A 15,871-nucleotide genomic window follows, 5' to 3' on the forward strand; every position below is an offset into this window, starting at 1 on the left:
AATTACATTATATAAGAAAAGTCTAGATCATTGAAAACAAAGTTATAACATGTGACTATGCAACTGATTAGATAGGGGGAACAAAGATCAATAATCTTAACACAGGAAAAAGGACTAAGTTAGGAATAAAGTGCCTATAAGGTATTTGCTGCATTTTTTATTTATATAAATTTCATTTTGTTCAACAAATATAAATTAAGCACTTACGATGTCCAAATTTTAGAATAATTTATTGTGAGTTAGTTATTTTTATTACATTCACAACCAGATGATCAATAAAAGTTTATTTCATATGTTAGCTCACTATGTGAATTTATGACAATCTCATAATTGGGGAGTATTGAGTGATCTGAGTGATTGCAGTGCATATCTATCTATCTATCATCTGTCTATCTCTATAGCAGTATCTGTAGCTATCTCTGTATCTATTTATCTATCTATGTACTATTGTAAGCGGTAAATATAAACATGCAGGCCCTAATCTAATTAGAAGAGCAAGAGAGCTAGAGGTGCACCCAGTGAATGATTGATAATTGACGCATTCAGGCCAAGGGAAGCTCAACAAACAGAGATTTTGCAGTAGTGCAAATCAAACAACATTCTAGGTCTATATGACAAATACAAAAGCATTTGTCCCAATACTGTGTACTGTGTTTAATTTTATTAGGTTTGTACTTTAAATAATATTTTATAATTGGTTTGGATTTTATAATTAGTTAATATCTGTTCGAGGAGTTTCTATCAAGTTAGTCAACATTGCATGCAATGGGAATCTTTTTGCCTTTAGGATTAGTGCATATATATACATATATATGTATATATATGTATATATGTGTGTATATATATATTTAGAAAACTTCACATTTACTGTATGAAATATATATTTAAGACATATGGTTTTAAATTATTGTCCACTCTTCTGTTTCCACCCCAACTCGTGTACTGCAGTTTAATTCTGACACTAACCATGGTGTTTTGGGCATGATCAGCCCCCATCCTGCAGTTTTAGGGGCTTATCATGAGTGAGTTTATCAGAATAAACTATCATATGTGATCTATGGAACTCATGAGTAATAAAGACACTCCTATTACTTGTGAAATTGCAAGGAGTTAGAATCTCCCTCCCGGTAACCACGGATGAAGGCTAGTCAAATTTTTATTATACAACAGCCACCACTTGTATCATCTTTGAATTCGAAGCCATATGTATGAGGATTAGAAGTATGTAGTACTTGGGTACAGTTTAGACAATTTTGGAAAAATTTTGTTCATGAGATATCATTATGGACTATAACAAGTTCAAAATATTTCATTTATCATTTGTTTCTCATTCACACTCTGCATTATATCTCTCAGAAATGATGAGTACTACTGGGCATATACCCTGAGAAAACCATAACTCAAAAAGAGTCATGTACCACAATGTTCATTGTGGACCTACAGACTGTCATACAGAGTGAAGTAAGTCAGAAAGAGAAAAACAAATACTGTATGCTAACACATATATATGGAATCTTAAAAAAAAAAAAGGTTCTGAAGGACCTAGAGGCAGGACAGGAATAAAGATGCAGATGTTGAGAATGGATCTGAGGACACGGGGAAGGGGAAGGGGAAACTGGGATGAAGTGAGAGAGTGGCATGGACATACACTACCAAATATAAAATAGCTAGTGAGAAGCAGCCGCAGAGCACAGGGAGATCAACTCGGTGCTTTGTGTCCACCTAAAGGGGTGGGATAGGGAGGGTTGGAGGGAGATGCAAGAGGGAGGGGATATAGGGATATCTGTATATGTATAGCTGATTCACTTTGTTATAAACCAGAAACTAACACACCATTGTAAAGCAATTATACTCCAATAAAGATGTTAAAAAAAAATGATGGGGATTTTGGCAGGAGGAATTCTATGACTAGAATCTCATTGTATGTCTCACTGAACTTATGATAATATATTTAGAGGTACTTATTACACTATTCATATTTGCTTCTCCAGATGCACCTTATACCACTTTAAGAAAACTCTATTACCCCACATCCAATTCAGAAGCAAATTCAGAAGATGATTTATTTCACACAGATATTCATCAATAACACATTTGAAATGTAATCATATTTTCACAAAATACAATTCTAGGACCTGATTTCAGTACTATTACATATAATGAATGACAACACTACATGTAAATTAAGAAAAAATATTCTTCCTGTGAAATAGAAAAATAAAATGGGTCATGTATCTTAAAAATATACATAAAACATAGAGATAAAAGTTTGCTGATTCACCAGATCGTAAATTTTCTTGAACAGTTGTGCTTAAAACTTTGTTTAAATACCAGTTTAGCAAATTACTAGCATAAAATATCACAATTTACATATGACTATAGGCTGTTAAGGGAATTGGGGTATATTTAGATCAGCAGAAACTCTGTGTGGAAAAGAAAGGTCCTCTCAAGTTCATACAATTATCACTCTTCAGATTTAGTGAAAATGGCCCAATTTTGCATTACTCCACCCCAGTCTTACATTTGACATATGCACTTAAATGATTACAGGCATAAAAAGAGGAAAAAATTTCTTGGTAATGATTGGCATGTACCAAGATATAAACAAAAACCTGTGAAAATCCTGTCAGGTAACCCAAAACCCTGGTAAGCAAGTATGTTATTCCTACATGTTTCCAGCATCAACACTGATCTGAAATATATCCTTTATTTGTGAAGAAACCAGGTTGATGTTTAATCTGTCAAAATGTATCATGAATAAGTAGTTTAAGTTTTTCACTTGGAAGAAATTTGGCAGTTCCTGTGAGGAGATTAAACTGCTTTTATGAATAGATAAAAAAGGGAAGTCCCAGTTGCTTACTCAGTCCTTGTGCTTAAAATAATGAAGGGTCCAATTAGCATATCTTTCATCCCCTTTCCTAAATAGTAATGTTGAAGCAAAAAGAGACATTTATATAACCATATTTTTCTGTCCTTTATGTATGGCATTGAATTAATGATGTCAGGAATACAGACTAAGGAATAAACTCAGCAATTCCCCTGAAGAAGCTTACACTCCAGTACAAATAAAGATAAATGCATTATTTTCAGTAGGGACAGCCAAAATCGAGGTCAGTGATTACCTGTACGAAAGAAATGATTGAAGCACTTCAAAGGCAGTTTACTGAAGAGTGGAGAGTGGAGAGGGCTGTAGGAGGGTAGAAAGGAGAAGAAAGCTTCTACATTGCTAAGAATGCTGCCCATCTGTCTGGCTGTCTTTACTATGCTGAATGTTTTGGGTTAATAAGCACTCTTTTTTCTTAAAGACATTTTGTCTTGAAAAGTAATATTTTAAGGTATTAATTGCTTTCTAGCATACACACACAATTCTCAAAAACATAACACACACACACACACGCACACAGACATTCCACAAACCCAACACCCTAACATATTGTAAGTTTGTGTTATTTTTTCTTTGCTTAGAATATTACTTACGCCTATTCAAAACATTTCATTGTTATGCTCTATTTTTGTTGTCAATACGTGTGTCATCTTATATAATAGACATGTATTAAGTATCAATAGATTTAGAATTTTTTTGAGTATCTATAGAGTTACTGACATGACAGGATAATAATAACTTCTCTTTGGTTTGCTAAGTGTCAGGAATGCTTATAGTGACTTACTCTGGATTATCTGTTTAATAATAACAAAAACCCTGTGGAGAAATTAATGCTATTACTCCTATTTTACAGATAAACTGAGGGCAAACAAATTTAGGTAAATAAAAGATTTCACATCTAGTGAGTGGTAAGACAGATATGAACTTGACATTCTGCTCCGAGCATTTTGTGATCTAGCTCTTAATTATTGCAGTGGGACCAGATGGGGTCCTGATGATCCCAGTTTTCTCCTGGCACAATCTCCTTGAATTGGACTAATGCAGTAAATAAACTCAAACTTGATTCCTGGAATCACTTCAGGCATACTGGAAGTGTCAGCCAACACCCCAGTACCCAGAAAAGTCCCTACTTAACATTTAAGCTAGAGTGGACAGTTGCCACCAGGTGGCACCAAATACAATCAGAAATGGATAAATGGACTCAGCGTCCCTGAAAGTCCCCTAGGCAAGTTCAGCCTTATCATTTTTGCAATTCTGTAGTTTACAGTATTGAGATTTTTTTGAGTTCCACATATGTTATGGTGGAGTATTCTATATTTTGGTTTGAAATTTTTTTAAAATCCTGAAAGGAGAATATTGACATTTTATGGATGACTACAGAATTGTAGGGAAAACTAATATTTGTTTTTTGAAACAGAAGTTGGGAGTTTCAAGGAAGTTTAAAAACTATATTCCCCTTACAATAACTCTATAAAAAAAAAGTAGAAATATTGCCCAAACATCTTTAATGAGAAACACAATCCCCAGAGACTACCTGTTCATCTTTGGTCAAATGACAGAAAATACTTTTTAAAAATTAAGCCAAAATCTATATTTTTATAACTTTTTTTTTAACTGTTTCTAATACTAACTTGGAGGGTATTATAAAATCAAATGAGGCCGTTCCAATATAACTTTTCTCCAGATAGTTAAATAAAACATATACTCTTTTAGATCTATTTCCCAAGCTAATATATCACAATTCTTTGCTTCTTATTCATGCTTATATTTATTAATTCATTTTTTGAGAAACATTAATTGAGTGATGACTCTGTTCCTGGCACTCTGTGGGATGTGAGGGATAAAATGTTGAGTCAAACAGACAAAACTCTGCCGTTGTGTCCCTCCACTACAATGGGAGGAACAGACTGTTCCCAGATAAACATTGTGATCGTAGATTATATTAAGTTCTCTGAATACAATAACGATTTGCGATAGTAACCAAGTAAAATCACTGAGTCTTTGTCATGGGCCAGGCACTATTTTAAGGACTCTTTATGCACTATTGTATTTAATTCTTATAACAACCTTGTTAGCTGGTGTTTTGTGTTTCCTTTCGACTACCCTCAGGCCTGATAATTCACTAAAAGGACTCAGGGGACTCAGAAAATCTCTTATATTTGTGTTACAGTTCATTATAGTGAAAGGCTATAGATCGAAGTTGGCAAAGGGGAATGGTGCATTGGATGAAGTCCAGGAGAAGCCAGGTATAAGCTTCAAAGTATCTCTTCTCATTGGTCACGTGGGGATAAACAATTCTTCCAGCAAGGATGTGTGGCAACACATGCAAAGTGATATTAATGTGGGAAGTTCATCCAAGCCTTTGTGTCCAGGAATTTCACTGTGGTCATTCCCATAGGCATGCAGCACCCTCATGACTGACCTCAGCTACTCAGATGCCGACGACCCCTTCCCAGAGCAAACACAGGCATTCACCATAAATCACACAGCTTATCCAAACTGGTACCCTGTGGCCAAAGGCCTCAGGCATACAAAAATCCTCTTTTCGGGCAGATTATTCCAAAAGATAGAAGCTTCTCTTTCAAGAATCAGACAAGCTCTTTCTCTGGGATGTGAAGGGTTAGAACAACCCAGGCTTGCTGAGTTAAACTTTTGCATCTCAATCCACCTGCCTGGCCCTGGCCTAGGCTCTCTTACAGTAAAACTCTCTTACAGTTTTTCCGAGCATCGACATTTGGTATGGTATTTATATTTCCTTTACACAAGAGATCAGTACTAATTACAGAACATATTTGCTATGCCTTCCCAACAGAATCAGCCCTTGCACGTATACCATATATATTATGGACAAGCATCTTGGCCATGATTCAGTTATTTCTGGGTTGCAAGCCAGTTGGGGAACAAAGCCAGTCACTCTGTCTTGGTCATAGGCTTATACTAACACTGGTTGAGGGTAATCACATCCTGGTATAATTTAGGTTGAGTATATGCCAAAAGATCTCCCGTAACCTTCCTTGTCTTAAGATAGGGACAGTCCCTAGGGCATTTAGGATCTACTCTGCACTGCCTACTGCCATGCAAAACTCATTGCCTTTTTCAATTCTGTTTAATAGCTTTTCATCCACAGGAAAAAGATGATATGTATTTGTGCAAGGCACACTGTAGGTATGTAGTTAACTATTTTGTCCATGCAACCAGGGACCTCTCTAAGCATTTGGCCATCAAGATTTATAATTACATGGTGATTAGTCTATCAAGAGTTGTATACCACCTCAGTCTGGCATAGTGGTTATTAGTTTATAGAAGTTTAAGAATTGTATACCACCTCAGTCTGGCATAGTGGTTATTAGTTTACAGAAGTTTCTTCTCAAATGGTATCTTTTGTAGTAGATGTAACCAGAAAAACAAGAGCCAAAAGATACTGGTATATTACTAGAATTACACTTAGTCATCAACCATTGGTCCAGATCATCATCATATCACATGACCAAAACGTTTCCCAGAATGATGCAACTTGTGGTTATAGGTTTTCATTTGAACTTGTCAGGTTCTAAAAGTAGAGGTTGTCTTGGCAAACATATGGCTTCACATTTTGAGGATTTGGTATAATTGTGCTAAGAGGACTTTCTTTGGAATATGCAGAGTTTGAACAACCCAGGCCTGCAGATTTAACCTATTACTGCCCAGGTAACTACTATTTGTATCTTCAATTAACAGTTGAAGAAACTTGGACATGAGGTTAATAACCTACTCAAAGTTCAATGACTCAACTTTAAAAGGTTGGTCAAAGAAGGCTCTGAGTGAGTGACATTTAAATAAAGCCTAAAGAATAAAAAGGCACTAACCATAAAAAAGAATAGAATGGAAGGCACTCCAGATGAGGGAGTAATCAGTGTGAGACAGGGGAAAGCCCTGAATATTCAGGATATTATGGAAAGTTAAATAGGAAGTAACATAGTCAAGGTTGAGTGAGGCAGGAGATGAAATTTAAGAAATGGATAGGGCCAGATTTTGCACCATTTTACAAATTTCTGAAAGAGTAAGAAATTGTAGAATGATATGATTATATTTACTCTTCAAAAAGAATCTCACACTTTCTAAGTGTTCGATTATGTTTGGAAAGAAGAGACAATGCATGGAATAGGTTGCAGTATTCTAGGTAGGATGATAGTTACCAATGCAGCAAGACATGACTTTGAGTTAAATTTTGGAGGTAAAATTCAGAACACATGGAGATGCTTGAGATACATCAGTGAAAAATCTAGCATATAAAGTTCTGTCATTACAGATCTTATAATCTGTTTGAGAGAGACTGACAATAAATATAACAAAGAAGCAAATTATATATTATAGATGTAAGTAATGTAGAAAAATATAGAAGGGTAAGAGAGATAAGGAGTTGAGGATAATAAAGATGTATTACATTAACCTGAGTCATCAGTGTGGTCTCATCAAAAAAATAACATTGGAGCCAGAAAACCTGATCTTCTTATTTTAACATTAATTTGCTTCTTTTTGTGATGTGTTTCAATATTCTCCACCTAGTTTGGTTTTTAGGTGTCATAATCCACACAACAAAATTATATTTTGTTGCTTTCCCTTAGTGCTTCATTATTTCCAAGCAGTTGTTTATCCTTCACCACACTGCATCTCTTTCTAAAAGTTTCTATTTCTAAAAGAAATAGAATCTTTTTGGTTATTTACAGTATTCAGACTTGAGTTCTATCTCATCAAATTGTATTGATACCTGTGTAAAAAATATTTACATCCTTTATCATAACCTGTGAAGTACTCTACTCTAATTGTTGTTTTATCTCTCAATTATGTTCTTAGTTTTACTGTTCTATTTTTTTTCTCTTTCTTTTCTCCATATCCAACTAATATCTACAGAAATGGTTTTCATTTTTGGGGTGGGGGAGTGGGATAAGGTGGTAAAGGGGACATGTGGATGGGTGAGTGGGAATTAAAGTGAACGTTCTTGTCTAGTTTCCAGAGAGGCCTGCCGATTTTATTTAAGACAAAAATGGTATTCTCTCTCTTACTCTCCTCTTGAAATCTGTTATGCTTTACAATCAGATTATCAAAAAACTTTAATTATGATTAAATATAAATTTTGAAACAGAGAGAAGGCATATACCAAAGGACATAGGATTTAATTTCACATGACAAGTGAGTCTTTGTTTTTAGTTGAGTAATTTTAAAAGAAAGGTCCCATATTTTCCATATATTATACTGAAATATCTTATGAGCTTCCACTTTTGAAAACTGGAAAAAGAAGAACAGATTAATCCAAAGTAAGCAGAAGAAGAAAAATAATAAAAATTAGAGCAGAAATCGAAGTGATTGAAAATAGGAAATCAACAGAGATGAGCAAAACCAAAAGCTGTTTTTTAAAGATCAAAAAAATTGATAAACCTCTAGTCAAGGTGAGAAAAAAAGACAAGACACAAATTACTAATATCAGAAATGAGTGATTCACTATAGATCCCATAAGCATAAAAAGGATAATAAAAGAATACTATGAACAGTTCTATAATCACAAATTTGAAAGATGAAATGGACAAACTCCTTGAAAGATGCAGTCTGCCCAAACTCACACAAGAAGAAATAGACAAACAGAATAGGCATGTATATATTAAATACATTGAATCAATATTTAATAAAGTTCCAAAACAGAAAGCAACAAGCCCAGATAGGTTCACTGGTGAATTCTACCAAAGATTTAAGGAAGCAAATATACCACTTCTCAGCAATCTCTTCCAGGTTATAGAATCAGAGGTAGTGCCTCCTAACTCATACTGTTAGGTTTACATTACTAAAGCCAAACAAAGTTGTTATAAGAAAAGAAAACTATAGACCAATATCTTTCATTAACGTAGATGTAAAAACTTCTCAATAAAATACTATCAAATCCAACAATGGATAAACAGAATTATATACCATGACCAAGTGGAATTTATTCTCGATATTCAAAGCTGGTTCCACATTTAAAAATCATTTAATGTAATTTACCACATCACTGGCTAAAGAAAAAAAATCACATGATCATATTAATAGATACTGAAAGTATTTGACAAAATTCAACACCCACTCATGATTAAAAACTCAAAAAATTAGTAATAGAGAGGAACTTCTTCCACTTGATAAAAAAATAGCTACAGAAAACCTTGGTGGGAAAGTTTCACATTTCTCATCATTTAGTATGGTATTAGCTGTAGGTTTTCTGTGGATGTTCTTTATCAAGTTGAAGATATTAAAGAAGAACTAATTAAATGGAGATATTCTCTGTTCATGGATGGTAAGATTCAATTTGATCAAGATATCACTTCTTCCCAAAATGATCTGGAATAGCCAACTCAATTGAAGGAAAAGAACAAAGTTGGAGGACTGACATAACCCAACTTCCAAGACTTACCATAAGCTACAGTAATCAAGACAGTGCGGTATTGGTGGAAGGATACAGAAATAGATCAGTGGAACAGAATAGAGAGACCATGAATAGAGTCAACTGTTCTTTGACACAGGAGCAAAGGCAGTGCAATTGAGCAAATAGAGCTTTTTCCAAAAATGTTGGAACAACAACCAGATATCAGCATGCACACACACACACACACACACACACACACACACACACACACACAATGACTCTAGATACAGACTTTATACCCTTCAAGAGATTAACTCAGGGCTTCCCTGGTGGCGCAGGGGTTGAGAGTCCACCTGCCGATGCAGAGGACACGGGTTCTTGCCCCAGTCCGGGAAGATCCCACATGCCGCAGAGCGGCTGGGCCCGTGAGCCATGGCCGCTGAGCCTGCGCGTCCGGAGCCTGTGCTCCGCAATGGGAGAGGCCACAACAGTGAGAGGCCCGTGTACCGCAAAAAAAAAAAAAAAAAAAAAAAAGAGATTAACTCAAAATAGATCATAGACATTAATGTATAATGGGAAATGCAAAACTATAAAACTCCTAGAAGATAAAATAGAAGAAAGCCTATATGACTTTGGATATGACAATTATTTTTTAGACTCAACACCCAAGGCACAATCCTTGAAGGAAAGAATTAAACTAAACTTCATTAAAATTTTAAGAAGTTTTGCACTATGAAAGACACCGTTAAGAAAATGAGAATATAAGCTACAGACTGGAGATATATTTGCAAAAGACACAATTGGCAAAGGACTGTTATGCAAAATACACAAAGAACTCTTAAAACTCAACAATAAGAAAATTATTAACCTGATTAAAAAAACAGACAGAAGACATGAACAGACACCTCACCGAAGAAGATATATAGATGGAAAATAAGTGTATGAAAAATACATTCAACCTCACACATCACTAAGGAGTTATGAATTAAAATGAGATACTACTACACATCTTTTAGAGTGGTCAAAATCCAAAGTACTGGCAACACCAAATACTGATGAGGATATGAAGAACAGTATGGAGATTCCTTTAAAAACTAAAAATAGAACTACCATATGACCCAGCAATCTCACTTCTGGGCATATATCCAGAGAAAACCATAATTCAAAAAGACATGAACCCCAAAGTTCATTGCAGCATTATTTACAATAGCCAGGACATGGAAACAACCTAAATGTCTATCAACAGAGGAATGGATAAAGAAGATGTGGTACATATATACAGTGGAATATTACTCAGCCATAAACTGGAATGAAATTGGGTCATTTGTAGAGACATGGATGGACCTAGAAACTGTCAGAGTGAAGTCAGAAAGTGAAAAACAAGTATCGTATATTAACACATATATGTGGAATCTGAAAAAAAATGGTATAGATGATCTTACTTACAAAGCAGAAATAGAGACACAGACATAGAGAACAAACTATGGATACCAAGGGGGAAGGGGGGGTGGGTGGGATGAATCAGGAGATTGGGATTGACATATATACACTATTGACACTGTATAAAATGGATAACTAATGAGAACCTACTGTATAGCACAGGGAACTCTACTCAATACTCTGTGGTGACCTAAATGAGAAGGAAATCCAAAAAAGAGGGGATATATGTATGCATATAGCTGATTCACTTCACTGTACAGTATAAACTAACACAATATTGTAAAGCAACAGTACTCCAATAAAAAACAAAACAGAACAAAACTGGAATTCTCATTCATTGCTGGTGGGAATACAAAATGGTACAGGCACTTTGGAAGTCAGTTTGGCAACTTTTTGCGAAACTAAACATAGCTTTGCCATATGATCCCGCAATCACACACCTTGTTGCTTACCAAAGGAACTGAAAATTTATGTCTACACAAAAACTTGCACGTGGATTTTTATAGCAGCTTTTTTTCATGATTGCCCATTAGAAGCAACCACTGTCTTTCAGTAGGTGAATGGATAAGTAAATTGTGGTACATCCAGACAATGGAGTATCATTCAGTGCTAAAATCAAGTGAACTATTAAGCCATGGAGAGACATGGAGAAAACTTTAAATGATTACCAAGTGAAAGAAAACAGTGTGAAAAGGCTACATACTGTAATTATTCCAATTATATGATATTCTGGAAGAAAGACTATGAACACTGTAAGATCAGTGGTTTCCAGGGCTTAGGCGGGGAGAAGGACAAAAAGGCAGACTACTGAGAATTTTTAGGGCAGTGAAATTATTCCATATAGTACTACAGTGGTGGATACATGTCATTATATAATTGTCAAATACCAAGAGTGAACTCTAATGTGAACTGTAAAGTTTGGATGATGGTGTGTCAGTGTAGGATCATTGATACAATATACCACTGTGGTGGAGGATGTTGACACTGGGGGAGGTTGTGTGTGTGTGTCAGAAAAGGGGTGGATGGGAACTCTCTGTACTTTCCATTCATTTTTGCTGTGAACCTAAAGGGGCTCTAGAATAAAGTTTGTGTATTTAAAAAAACCTTATGAAATCAGTTTTAACCATCTTCCTTTTAATTTAAGGGTTCTTGGACACATATTTCAGCTTTAATCTTTGATATTGTAATAGATTACATGGTCAATTAGATAAGGGTGTGGTAATACATTTATAATGTGACACTATCAGCCTCTGGTGTGATTAATTACCATGCATTAAACATTGGCTGAGAAACCACACTTAGTAATGATTATGGGATTATTACTATTTGAAAATGGTTTTAAACTGGAGGAAGACAAAGAATTGTAGTTTGTTCCTTAAGGGAACTCTTTCAAATTACAAATGCCTGTACTGCAATGCCTACTAAATGGTGAGGCATTAGTAAGAGTAAAGTAATAATAAAAACTAAACTGTAATGAGCACTGCAGACACTGGTAGCAAGAGACATCACATGAATAATCTTATTTTATCTTCAAATATCCCTGTTTGGTAAGGTACATTTTGTCCTATTTTGGTATTGAGGAGATTGTGAAGCGCTCAGAGGTAAAGTAAATTGCTCAGTCACACAGAAAATGCTGGATTTGGGTGTCAGTGGTCTTGCCTCCAGAATGGTGCCATATTGTTTCCCACCTTCTTCTGTTGCCTCTCGTGATCACTCTTGACTTTTACTTGCCTCACTTCTTAAGTTTTAAAGAAAATATTTAATTCTACCATATTCTAGGTCAGAAGCCATCTGAGAAGATTGATAGGTAAAGAGAAACAAAACAAAACAAGGAATATCTCAGAAATATTTTCTACAGCTTAAAGATTGTGTACAGTTGATTGAATTAAAACATGGGATAAACTATTTTACCTGAGTATGCTAATGTGGGTGAACAGAAAGTTCAAAATTAATCAGAAGAATATTATTTTGGTAGCTGAAGAATAAATGGGATTGTCCTAATTAGTGTACTAAGAGGTTTATACACTACATTTCTATATTTCAAGAACTTCTCATATTTTTTAAAAGTCGAATCATTGTAAGCAAATGAATCAAATTTATGTCTTTTATTCCACAGTAACCTTAATAAACCAGCATAGCAAACACAGAATTTGGGTTTACCACATTTTTATTTATTTATTTATTTTGGTTCACCAAATATAGATAATTTTTTTTCTAGCATAGTGCCCTATTTAAACTTTTTAGCAAGCTTGCATTTGTTCCCAACTGTTTTTTGACAGAATAGTGACAAAGTCATCAGTTCGGTAAATTAAGAGGAAAAAAATAACAGATTTGCACATGCTGGAGCCTCAGGCTAAAATTAAAAAAAAAAAATTTAGACACCAAAACACCCTTATTTAATAGTTTGTGATGTCTTACGAATCACCCAATAATAAAATCATTTTATTATTAAATACATTTATGTCATTTTGATCTAACTTAATTTTAATATTTAGGAGAATTTTAAAATAAGAATTTTTTTCCAACATTTTAGTTTTAGTAATACTTTATCTGTAAGCATGGAAAATTCTCCCATAAAAAGTTACAAATAAAACCATTTCTTCTTAGTGTATACTTCACATGTCCATTGCAGTTTGAACATGGTAGTCATATATAAATATATAATCAGTTGATTGCCATTTATAAAGTTTGGCATAATTATATATGAGAAGCAAGTGTACTGGTTTAAAAGTATTTCAACATTTAAGTGGGTAAAGTGTTTCCTCTCATGAACTAATGACACCATCAGTTTCATCTAGAGCTGAAGGCAATTCGTTAACACTTTATCAGATGAATATATGACATTTAAAATATTTATCTAACAAAACTGAAGACATAAACTGTATCAAACATGCTATTGGCTGAGATTTTTCTTAAAATTTACAGTCGTTTGAAGTCTCTTTTCATATATATATCATAACTTGGATTATTTTCCAAATGCATATTTTATAAAGAAGAAATAAACAATAAAAATGAAATATATTTGTTTAATTCACGTCTTCTATTTGTTCCTTGCTGCCTTCGATTTTTCCCTGTAATATTATTTATGAGACTCGATAGTAGTACACTTGACTAACTGCTACACTGTAAAGTGTATCTTCACTTTGCTTTCTTGCGTGGGGATTTGAGAGCAGAGAGCAGAGTAATGTAAATAATTAATGTAACACAATGCCTGGAGCAGAGAGTGTATTCAAAAGTTATACAAATGAATTATAAAAATGATGGCATTTTGTATTTTGCATTTATTAACATACAGGAAAATTTCTCTATAGATATAGAAATGCATTTCAGAGGGGAACTATTTGTACTTAGGTGCTAATTCTTTGCCATTCAATGGAAAGAAAGTGGACAAAATTCAATGAATAAAATATGACAATGTAATGAAGAGTTATATAGTACTATGTTTCAGAGTAGCAACATATCAGAGTAACACAAACTTGCTTAGAGGCATATTAATATACATTTTTTTCCTTTCAATTTCCAAGGTTGTCAATGGCAGTGAGCCTGGTGTTCAGTTTGATGTGTACCATGGCAGTGAGGTCAGAAGTAATTCATTGTATGGACCTTCATTTAGTGAATATTGAGAGATTCAGTAGAGGATGACCTGAAGAATATTACTATGAAATGTGCTAAGTTTGGCTTTATTTAATTGTTTCTTTAGGTTTCTTTAGAGTAAATTAAGAATATAATACCAAAGGCAATGCCATGAAACTTCTTTTGTAAGAGGTCAAGTCAATTTGACACAAATACACTAATATCTTTTTATATTAAATTCTGCATCTTTCTGCATCCTTAGAATAATAATTAGTATGCTTAGGTAAATATCCCAGATACCTTTCAAACTATCTATCATAAATTTTATTTTTATCAATTAGACTTCTGATGAAAATTAAGCAGATGTCTGTTCACAGTCATGTTCTTTAACAAGCCTAGATCATAAGGATACATGTGGCAGATAAGTAACATATCTGTATGCTTTAAAAGTCATCAGACCTAGGGTTGACATACAGTTGTGAAAATTAGAGGTTACAACAAAGCTTTTCCTTAAAGAGTCAGTCATTCACCCCTTGCATTCAGTATACAGTATGTTTTGTCAATGGATTGCCAGATTTAGCAAATAAAAATACTGGATGACTAATTAAATTTGAATTTCAGATAAACAATGAATACTTTCTTAGTACAGGTATCTCCTCTGCAATATTTGGGACATATTTATTATTTTAAAAAATCAGTTTTTATCTAAAATTCAAGTTGACTGGGTGTTCTATGCTTAATCTGGCAAACTTATATAATGTCAGGCAAGGATGGTCATCATTTCTGCTACATGACCAGTACTGTCTGGTGGATAATAAAATTCCTACAAGACTATATTTCTGGAAGGCAGCAAGTATAATTTCAGTTTTTAATTCAATTAATTCAATTATTTACCGAGTGTCTCCTGGATGTAGGGAATTCTATAAGATTACTGGCAGTGAAAAAATAGATCAGTTCATTTAGGGAGAGAACAGTTTAGGTAAGAGAGAGATGATAAACAAAATATATCAATAAAATAATTATAATTTGTTTCATAACGTCTTTCTCATTATGGAGAAAGATGTTATAAAATAAATAAAACAGTAATGCAAGAGAAAGGAGGGCCGTCTTTAAATAGAGTGGCCAGGGAAAGACTCACTGAGGAAGCAGACTTTGAACTGAGACCTAAAGATTAAGAGTGACCTGAATTAGTTATACCAAAACTTGATATAAAAAATACTAGGGAGTGGGAATTTATACATAATAATGCCCTAAATCAAGAAAAGACAACATGGAATGTAAAGGAAATTTATTTATGGAACATAGTGAAAAGTTTTATAGAAAAATTAAGTAGATTATTGCAAGACATAGTAAGAATTTGGATTTTTCTTTTCATTTCATTTTGTTTTGCTTAGTATTTTTCCTTTCCGTTCCTTTTTCCCCCATTTCAAAAGCTGTTGGATCTCTTAAAGCAGAAAAATAACATGTGATTTACATTTATAGATGTGTTTGATTAACATAGGGAGAATAAATGGGAGAGGCAAGATTAGAAACTGGGAGACATGGTAAGGTGCAGTTGTAGTAATCTAGGTGCAGGGGTTTGGGGGAGGCGATGGCAGGTTTGAAAA

Source organism: Physeter macrocephalus, chromosome 1 (assembly GCF_002837175.3).
Source record: "Physeter macrocephalus isolate SW-GA chromosome 1, ASM283717v5, whole genome shotgun sequence".
In the NCBI taxonomy this organism is placed as follows: Eukaryota; Metazoa; Chordata; class Mammalia; order Artiodactyla; family Physeteridae; genus Physeter; species Physeter macrocephalus.